Source organism: Schistocerca nitens, chromosome 7 (assembly GCF_023898315.1).
Source record: "Schistocerca nitens isolate TAMUIC-IGC-003100 chromosome 7, iqSchNite1.1, whole genome shotgun sequence".
NCBI classification, from domain to species: Eukaryota; Metazoa; Arthropoda; class Insecta; order Orthoptera; family Acrididae; genus Schistocerca; species Schistocerca nitens.
The window spans coordinates 592,788,853-592,799,896 of NC_064620.1; positions in this window are offsets into that span (position 1 = coordinate 592,788,853).

An 11,044-nucleotide genomic window follows, 5' to 3' on the forward strand; every position below is an offset into this window, starting at 1 on the left:
AAAAAAATGATAAATACTATCAATGTTTCGTAACTGGCAAAGTTGTAAGGTTACATTTACTATGAATTCAATTTATTCCCTTCATCGCTTATAGTTTTACTTTATTCTGTAAATGTTCCCGTTTTTCTCTGTCACCCTGTACTAACGCCATATCGGACGGCGCACATGACACTGCCCCCCCCCCTTTCTGGATCCACCAGTGTCAACGTGCCAGAACCATCGTTTCTCGTGTGTTTCATTGTTCTTCTTGTTTTCTTCTTGGACCCACATCACATTCTGAATGCTCACAGCGCCATGTTTTAACCTGGTGTTAGAAAGTGGTACTATTATTTTATTTCAGCATGATTGGCAAGAGCATCGATTAATGGAAAGAGCTACGTGGTTTGAACAGCCTGTGGCGCGCGGAGTAGCCGTGCGGTCAAGTGGCACCTTGCCACGGTTCGCGCACCTCTCCCCTTCGGAGGTTCGAGTCCTCCCTTGGGCATGGGTGTGTGTGTTGTTCTTAGCGTATTTTAGATTAAGTCGTGTGTAAGCCTAGGGACCGATGACCTCAGCAGTTTGATCCCATAGGAACTTACCACAAATTTCAAAACAGCCAGTGTACACTACCCCCACTCTGCACTCGGGTGACAGTCAGTTTGTTACCACTGGTACAACAGAATTCTCTGCTCATAGTCTCTGGGAGCCACCGACGTTCTCCACTGGGTCATTTGCAAATGTAATTCATAGGGACTCTGGGCTTTCAGAAGACGACTGTACAAAAACTAGAAGACATACAGAATTTAGACACCCCAGTAGATAGAAGATCTCTCCAAGTTTGTATCTCACGATACCGGAGCTCAACATTGGAACCGAAAGGGTATACTTGCGTGTAGTTCAATGACAAGCACTACAGCGCTGTGTGTCTGCGCGCGCGCGCGCGCGTGTGTGTGTGTGTGTGTGTGTGTGTGTGTGTGTGTGTGTGTGAGTGAGAGAGTGAGAGAGAGAGAGAGAGAGAGAGAGAGACAGCGAGAGACAGAGAGGGGTGGGGGAACGAGAGAGAGATCTGTCATAAGTGCCACCATCTCTGATCTTCTGACTTGTTTGCGGTAGCTTTAATTGGTTTCAGATGTTAGTAAGACAGTGGACTCCAGCGCTCTAGACATATTCATATCCTGGTTATCATAGGTCTTACTACATTTTTGTAAGGCCTCTCATCATAGCTTCTGGATCTTTTGTGCCATCTCACGGCTGCAACAATACCCTTGTATTCAAAATGGTGAGATGTTGGGCCTATAGTTTTAATTTTTCCAGTAATTCCCTAGTGATTCTCTTTATCAGTTCCAGGACTGTTTCCATATTTCATCCCAGCGGAAGGTTTCTGGTGCTAGAGCATCTCCCAACTTTCGGGGTTAGATGACAGCATCTGTCTATAGTCATTTATACTATCTCAATGTTTGGGTGGCTGGTGGTCCCCCATGCCTAGCATCTGTATACCTTTCGCCGTAAAATTATGGCTACATTCTAAGATTCGTTTTTGTTTTCATCTGAGTGCTGGCAAGGAGAGTATTCAATTCATGGGTTAGTCAGATCATCACTGCTGGGAAATGTCCCACAACAATCCGTTCTGGAAGTCCGTTCTTCTGGTCGCCTACCTGTGTAAGCGAGCTGCACTGTTGTGCAAACCTTTAGGACGAATGTAACTTCCGCATGACTTGTCATTGCCAACTAACATAGCTCGATGAAACTTGGACTATTCATAGAAAGAACTGCGGCAGTACGTTGTCATTTGTTCCGTTTTCCGTTGTTCCTTAGTTGCTTCAAATTTCGTGGTGGTATGGCTCTTCTTTGCAGCTAACTGAAAGGCAGATTCTTTTCACCATAAGCGTTCCACTTCATTTATTCACGAAGAATGTTCAATGGCCTGTAATACATGTTTGTTTTTAGATATATGATAAATGCATTATGTACTAGCTTTCAGTATGTTACTATGTTTGGATTATTTCTTTTTATTGTCTTTTATTTTTCAGGTTAGAAACAACTTTGCAACAAAGTTTCGCGAAGTTAAATTATCGTATGGAGCTACTAACAATTGCAATGGAATTTCAGCATGGATTAACAACATTGGAAATCGTGAATAACACCAAACGATAATGTAATCTCACAAAACTTGTGCTGCAAAAGTTGTTCTCAACTGAAAAACAAAAGAATAAAAAGAAATATCCTGACATTGTAACATACTTGTAACCATTAAACGATGCACTCATTATATACATAAAAACAAACATCTATTACAGACCACTGAATGTGCTTCATAAATAAAAGAAGCGAAACGCGTAGGACAAGAACAAACTTTCTTTTAGTTGCAAAGGAGGAAGATAACTCTACTAATGCAGAAGGTAATTGATGGTAAGATGCAGTGAGACGAACAGATATGACTATTTTCTCAAAGACAATAATTACACTTAAGTCGGGACATAGTTCTTAATAGACCACCACGAACAGCAATGCATGCTCTGCAATGTACCCCCATGCCGGATACAAGGTTGGTAAAGAGTTCGTGTGGCAGAGTGTGCCCTCGTGTGGTGAGAGTTCAGGACACGTAATGCACTCAGGACTTTGGTCGAACATAGTCGTTTTGGAGTTCCGTGTGTTACGGTGTGGGGAGACGTAATGGTGCGCGTTAGGACCATCCAATTCTTTAACACGGTACACCCGTGAAGTGTCGGTTGTGGTCGCAGCGTACCCCTTGGATGCTCAAAACCTAATTCTGATCCCCGACAGAATGAGGAACCACCTAAAATGGTCATCCAGTTTATCTGTAAACAATTATAGTGTAGCGCAACGGAAAACATCTTAATTAAATGAATATTAAATTGGTGGCCCAATGAAAGTTAAGCCAAGTGGGTACCACACCACCCACGTAGACATAATAATGGAAGGAGACATCTCTTAGCTACGACTGGAAATGAATAGACACTGTCACTAACAGATTTGTTGACAACGAACGTGACATCTTAAAAAGAACCAAGAACAGTCGGATGAGGGAAAACATTTCAAAACATAACCGGCACATGTGGGTATGGGGGATAGAACACAGTTAATAATTCGCGGACGTCACCAGTGACTGCTTAGGTTGTTATTTAGATGTAGAAAGTAGAGGAAAAGATAAGAGTGAACACCACTAGACTGCCGAAATGCCCATTGGGACCAACGAGCTGTAGGCGTGACTTTAAGGTCGAGGTATGACCCCTGAGAGGAGCGAGTTAGATCCGTTTCTAGAGTTCTTCGGAGTGGGCGACAATGAGCCATGTTACCAATCGTAAGAAAATGAAACCCCTACAGCCACCCTTACATTGTCATTTGTTGCGTAGCTGCTAGTTTCAGCGCTTCAGTGCACCATCTTCAGGCCCTTAGTTCAAAAAATGGTTCAAATGGCTCTGAGCACTATGGGACTCAACTGCTGAGGTCATTAGTCCCCTAGAACTTAGAACTAGTTAAACCTAACTAACCTAAGGACATCACAAACATCCATGCCCGAGGCAGGATTCGAACCTGCGACCGTAGCGGTCTTGCGGTTCCAGACTGCAACGCCTTTAACCGCACGGCCACTTCAGGCCCTTAGTTGTTGCTGAAAAATGAGAAGGGATTTGAACTACGTTTCGTTAAGCAATAAAAACAACACGCCTTTTCAGGAAGTTCTCACACTAAGAGAAGTTAGCAAAATATTTCTTAATAACTTTCCTACGTACAGGTGCCTTCCTTGACACTTCTTTCGACTATATTACAAGGACATGTACTTCATTATAAAATTTCTACAGCCATCTTCAACCATACACAATGATCTAACAACGTGAAGCAACACAATTACAAATATATAAAACAGGATTACCTTAAAAGTTGGCTTTTATCATACTTCCATTTATATAATCTCATTTCCTCAAAATCCTTTTCAAATAATAGTACTTCCACTACAAAACAGGCCGCGTTCCATTCTTTTTAAAACAAGTAGATGGCCAGACAGTCCAACACACTGCTACTGCTACTCTCTGACTTGCTCTGATAAAGAAACTTTAACTTCTCTGACCGACATCTCTGGTCTTAAACACAGTGTTACAAAGACTATCATATCGGTAGCACAGAGCTTGGATACATTAACGAAATTCGCGACTTCATTAACATTTATGGCGAAAACATTCTGAAAATCGTCGTGGTAAATAGGACAGCCCCACTTCTAATTTCTAGTTGATGTCATGGGTCTCGTTGGAACAGTTACGTCACTAGGTCCTTTGCTAACGTTGAAAGGACGACAGCACTGCAATAAAAGACGCACTTCGATCTCTGTTTCCACAGTTGCTATTCAGTTAACAATAGCGCAGCGTGATTGTCGTCGACACCACGCGCGCTGCCCGAATCGTTGAATGATGGCACCAATAACCTAAAGACATTGTTCATGTAAAGGCAAATCCAGTGGTTAGCCCCATATGTTCTTTTGTGCAGTAGAATAATCTTACTGTTAAGACTTAAAATTCTGCTAAAATGCTATGACTTGAGGTGGGAATAGATTAGGTTAGCACTGGGCCGTTGTACCAAACGTAACGTCAACAAGGCGTCCCACCAATGCAACAAACCTCAGAATGTAAAAGACAGAAACACGAGCACTGCAGCGCTATTTAACAGGGCACTCTGAGATAACATGTAATTTCATCGCCAGAATGCCGCAGCAAAATCAGTCATAGACAGCAAGAACCGTGTTCACCAAGCCAGAATCACGATCGAAATTACCACCCGGAGGCACGGAGCAAGGCCGTTGAATAAAGAGGCTTTAGGAGCTCAAGAACACTTTCGGTCATGCTGTCATTCTCTGCATGTAACTAGAAAAAGGAGTCTATTGAGTTTCAGTGTAATCAGATCAGTCGGGACCAGCCTGCTACTTGCACGGGATGCAGCCAACCTGATACGCACCACAGCCGCGGTCTGTCACTGCTGCCTACTGGGCCAACGCTGATGAGAAGACTGGTGAACAGCCTCTACTGGGTCGTAGAGGATGGTCTGCAGGGTGCGATCTTCACAGTGCCCACGCGAGGCGCGTGTTCAGGCTCCTGGCTGACTCGTGGACATCTGCTGCAGTCTTGGTCCATCCACGGAGGGTGACCACTCTCCATGACGATTGGCATCCTGGGCCATAGTCGGCTACCTCGACCTGAGCACAAGACAGGCTGTCTTCGAGAGCGCTGAGGTAGTAGCTGTACTGGGTCATCGCAAAATACCGTCGCCTCGTCACTGACGTCATCAGAGCACGCAACCGTGGCACTGATGTGTGGCATTGACGTCACGAGCCTCTGAAGTGGCGCCAGCGACCTCAGCAGCACGTAAAATATCGCTCGGCCGCCGACTCCAGCTGTGTAGGCAGTTGTACTATTGTAAACTCTGCTCGACCATCGAGCTGTATCACGAAAGTGTTAAGGCGTGCTCTGGAACATTCACCCTCAGCACTCTGACGTCACGACATTGATGTCATGAAGTGGTTGAATTGCAATAGTTTATTCAAGGTGAAGAGCGCACTAAACCATGTCTCATGTGTGTGCCTGGTGTGTTTTACTGGTTCAGTTGTTACAGTCTATTCATGACTGTGACAAGCAACATGTGTAGAGTTTTCTGGGTTCATGAGAAGAAAAGAGATCACAGTATTTTTCCTCTTTTACTGCAGATATGAGAAAAATCGAATGGCTAAAGCCAACACCGATATTTCAGTTCTGAATAACTACAGTTTTTCGGTATTTGTTCGGTCTGAGTTATACCGGCTTTTTTCCCTTTGTACTAAGTACTGGGTGAAAAAAACTACATATCAGTATGCCGGAGCTTCAGTGCTACACTGTTTTCTTTTAAATATAGTTTTTTTTAAAGAGTAACACTTATTCGCAAAATATCCATTGCTGAAAATATTGGATTGTTATAGTAATCGGGAAAGGCAATCAGTGCTATTTTAGTTACAGCGCCGGCAGTTAGAAACTAGCAACAAGCACAGGACGTAAGGTTCGTTACAACATTCCTGAGACGTACTGTAACTGTCGGCGTCTGACGTGCCTTATTCGTCTACGTCTACGTGCAGCGTGCAAATTCCCTCTCCCCCTCCCCAATCTTCACAGTACTTTGTCGCTGTCTTCCTTAAACATTGGTTGTACAGAATGCCGCCATCCCTAGTTTCTAAGTATTTTGCGATGTACGCCCGCAATGAAATACAGTGCTCCATTTCCTTTGAAAGATTAGAAACACGAGGCAGCAAAACTCACAAAATCACGTAAGGAGAAATATCCACATTTTTCATTGGAACTCAATGTAAATTTCATTGATATATCTACAACTTTATTAACTTACAATAAACTTGGCACCATAACCGAACCCTTAGTTTTATGATTGGTTCAGGGTGAAAAGTTGATACCGTCCAAAAGTGACGATGCAGGGAAATCATCAAGGTAAGATGTTTTGCTCACAGTGGCTGCAGGCCTTCCCTTTCGTCTTCTCTACTGAAGACAGAGACACCGATTTCTGCCATAGCGTCAACCCCATTTCGTTCGAGATTTCTTACTCTTCTTCTTCATTAGAATATTTAGTCTTTTTTCGATATCTGCGTTTATTACTAGAAATAATGGGAAAAAACTTTAATTTAGAAAGCGGTTATTTTGAGTTGTTTTATTGTTCGATATCTACGTTTATTACTAGAAATAATGGAAAAAAACTTTTATTCAGAAAGTGGTTATTTTGAGTTGTTTTAACAGGCAGATTAAACTGTAGACAAAAAAAATGGTATAACCGAAAACAGATTGTTTCTGCGATAACCGCCATCTTTTTTCAGCAGTCACATACCACGCTCAAGCAGGAAAGAGACTTTTTGTAGCTTTACGTGTTCTGCCTTTTTCCCAAAAGAATATTTACGACCCGTTCTGAGTTGGCAGTTAATGCTTGGAGTGCTGACATTACAGTTACAGATTGTCTGCGTAAGCCCGTCATGTTGGCCACTGATGCAGCGTATATATGGATCGTGATAGCCCCTTCAGCATCAACTGAGGCCTGAAGATGGCGCATTGAAGCGCCGAAACTGGTACCTACACAATAAATAAGATCGTAAGGACGGCTGTAGGCGTTTCATTTTCTTACAATATGATATCTTGTGTTCCTCCCCTTGAGAAGCTGCTTCATCACGGCGGACAAACTTTCTATGTCTGATGTAGGCCAATCTGAACTTCTCCTCTCTTCTTTCTATCCAGCAACCTAGCGAACTAGGATTCCCTGGAACTGACGACTGGACCCCTGTGCGGCCCAGAGTTTACAAAAGCTAATTCGTAACAATCAGACCCATGCATGTACAATGGTACAATGAAGTCACAGGCAAACCAAATACTGCCTGAGAAACACTTACAGACATGATCTACTCGTTGTGGGATCAGCCACTGTTTACTCTTTACGGCTATTACCTATTCAAATCCGACGGTATTATGTTACAGAAGACATTTAGGCTGACGAGCGAGTAGACATCTCTTCCTCAACAACACCCCGTCATTGACGAAACTTGTCGTAAACAGCGCCCTGTTTCAATTCTAAAGACTAAAGGTTGTCGCGTTTAATTGCATTTTCTTTCGTTAAAGTCGTTACCAAATTCACACTGCTTACAAATATTTGACACTTCCACTAACGGGAGGCATGAAGGAAAATATACTGCTGTAACAGTACATATACACGCACTCACATAAAGAAGGAGAAGAAGATGAAAAGGAACAAGTGCGGCAGGTTTGGTGCTCACGGTTGAGCGAAAGCGCTGCCCGTTGTTTATTCTTTCCCTTTGTGCGTTCTCTGAAGAATGTTTGAGTAGCACCTTCTCGGGCCGTTCGCCTTTCCTGCGGCAGCCGTTTATTTATTGACCATGTTGCAAGTGACATCGACTCCTTCAGATGTTCCACCTCCTTTCCTCGCTCGCTGGCTGCCGTCTTGAACAAGCGGAAAAGTTTTAGCAACCATGCTGTGCGATGCAGTTTACTTTCTGCATTTTGTGGTTATTTTGTGGTTTTCGTGCCATATAAAGCTCTTCTATCATGTCGTCGTAGTGGTTTAAAATTTCACAATTGTGCAGAGCTCCTAACAGTTCGTGTACATTGTCTTTCTCCCACAGTGGGTCGTCCTCTTCGCTCCGCTGTAGGATATATTGGGGCACCAAGGACTGCCCAGTCTGAAATTAGAAGTTCAAGCCATGCTGCTACGCCGTCCATAGTAAAAATTTACATTAAAACAATAACTTTTTGGTTGCCTTGTTTTTTTTCTGCTTTTAAATTATTTAAAAAGACATTGATTGGATGACAATATTTTTTATTTTCTTAGTTTTTTATTTTTATTTGTTTGTTTTTTATTTTTTATTTTTTTAGTTTTTTTTTTTCATTCGCTCACCCATTCATACGATATATACATTGTACACACTCATACATATTACAGTTAACACATTCTCACACTCATTCATTCACCTTTTTTTTAAATAAAATAATAAAATAAATAATAAAATATATAATATAGTCAACTCTTAGAAATTGAAGAAGATTTTCAGAAATACAATACCAGAAATTTTTATAAAACTTTTAAAACCAAAATAAAGGGGTACCAACCCCAGAATCTTTGCTTCAAGAAGGAAAATGGACAGTTGGCTCTTAACAACCAAGAAAATTGCAAAGAACTTTCTAAATATTTTAAGAATCTTCTAAATTGCCCCGAGCCCACAGAAAGATTTCCACCAAAAATTCCCCAACAATGCAATCCAGTTTCACTTGCACCAAATGAAGAGGAAATCATTAAAGAAATTCATAGGTTGAAAAACAACAAAGCATCTGGTGAAGATGGAATTGTTGCAGAACTTTTAAAGGCAGCTGGTCCAAAAACCGTTAAAGAAATTACTTCAATCATGCAAAACATTTGGCAAACTGAAAAAATTCCTGATGAATGGAAAACCGCCTTGATTCACCCACTTCATAAGAAGGGAGACAAAACTGATGTTAATAATTACAGAGGAATTTCTCTTCTTCGAGTCACATACAAAATCCTCTCTCAATGTCTTCTGAACCGAGCACAACAGCAACTTGAATGGAAAATTGGCGAATATCAAGCAGGTTTCAGGCCAAATAGATCTTGCCCAGAACAGATTTTAGTCCTCAAACTAATTCTCAGACATCAAAAAATTTACAATAAAAAACTAGTTTGTACCTTTGTAGATTTTAGAAAGGCTTATGACTCAGTGGATCGTGAATCTCTTTTCCAAATTGTGAAAGAACAAGGCCTGGATCCTAAAACCACGGCAATTATCAGAGACACGCTAACTGGTACAAAATCAAAAGTAAAGTTCAGAGGAGAAATTTCAGAATCCTTTGAAATAAAAACAGGCGTGAGGCAAGGTGATGGACTCTCTCCGTTGCTATTTAACTGCGTTCTAGAAAAAGTAATACAAGAGTGGCGCGAACGAAAATTGGAGTTCAAAATTGACCAACCAGTGAAATTAGGACGAACAAATATTCGAATAGACTGTTTGACCTTTGCAGACGACTTGGTTATTCTAACGCAGGACATCCAAATTGCTCAGAAACAAATAGAAATCCTTAAAGAAACAGCAGAAAGAGTAGGTCTCCAAATCTCATTTGAAAAAACACAGTATATGACTAGCAACAAACTGGCACCCAAACTTTTGGAAACTAAGTATGGAAAAATCAAAAGAGTTTCGCAATTCAAATATTTAGGTGAAACAATCTCAGAGAATGGTCTAGAAAAAATTGGAAATGAAATTCGTTGTCAAAAGATGGAGACAGCTTTTAGACTTACAAAAGACATCTACAACAAAAAATGTCTCTCGAGGTACTCTAAATTGAGACATTACAACACGGTCATAAAACCAGAGTGCCTTTATGGGGCTGAAACGCTAATTTTAAACAGAAAAAAGGACATTCAAGAAATCCAAAAAAGAGAAAGAAAAGTAATCAGAAAAATTCTAGGTCCAAAATATACTGAAGAAGGAACATACAGGCTAAGAGCAAATAGTGAAATTCAACAATACACCAGCATATGTTCAGATATGAAAAAACGCAGATTAAAATTTTATGGGCATATTAAAAGAATGGATGCTACCAGACTAACTAAACGAGTAGTGGAATTCTACGAAAATCGAAGTAAAGCTAAATTTGAGACAATAAAATGGATTGCTGCTATAAAAGAGGACATGAAAGAGGCAGATATAAAACAAGATGAAATTCAAGACAGAAAATTATTTAGGCAAAAAATTCATGACTGGGTAGTTGGTCAAGCTGAAAAACCAAAGAAAACTGGAACCACATGGTCTGATGAAAGGAAAAGAGCTCATTCCGAGAGAATGAAAACAATTTGGGCAGAGAGAAAGTCTAAAAGAAAATAACTGAATGCCCCGTGATTGTACTTCGCGTGGTCCAGTAGGGCCCAAACGTGAATAATAATAATAATAAAATATATAAACAAATAAATAATAAATACACTAAAATAAGATATAAAATAAAATTTAAAATAAAATTAAATTAAATATTAAAATTATACAAAAATATATACACAAGATGTGTAGCCTTATTATTCGCGTAGATCGTCGGGCCATTTGGTGGAGGCCAGGTAGTGCACCCTGTGTCCAAGTTCTCGTACAAGGTCGTTATCTGACTGTTGTGTGTTTTCGTAAAAGGTTTTCGCAGTGGTTCTGAAACGGTCCCTCAAATAGGGTACCCCTGTGGGTTGGTGAAGTTCGTTCGTTGGGAACCAGAATGGCAGGTGGAGTGCCCTTTTCAGAACACGGTTCTGAATTCTTTGTAACCGTTGTATGTGGGTTGGAGCAGCTTTGCCCCACACAACAGCGGCGTAGTCCAAGATTGGTCGCACTAATGTACGGTACAATATCACCCCCCCCCCCCCCCTCCCGTCTTGATGGTAGTGTTGACGATAGGTTTCATAGTGGGTAAAGCTGTACCATTTTTCTCCTGGCTTTCTCTAGAATGTTTTCTATATGAGGTTGCCATGTCAA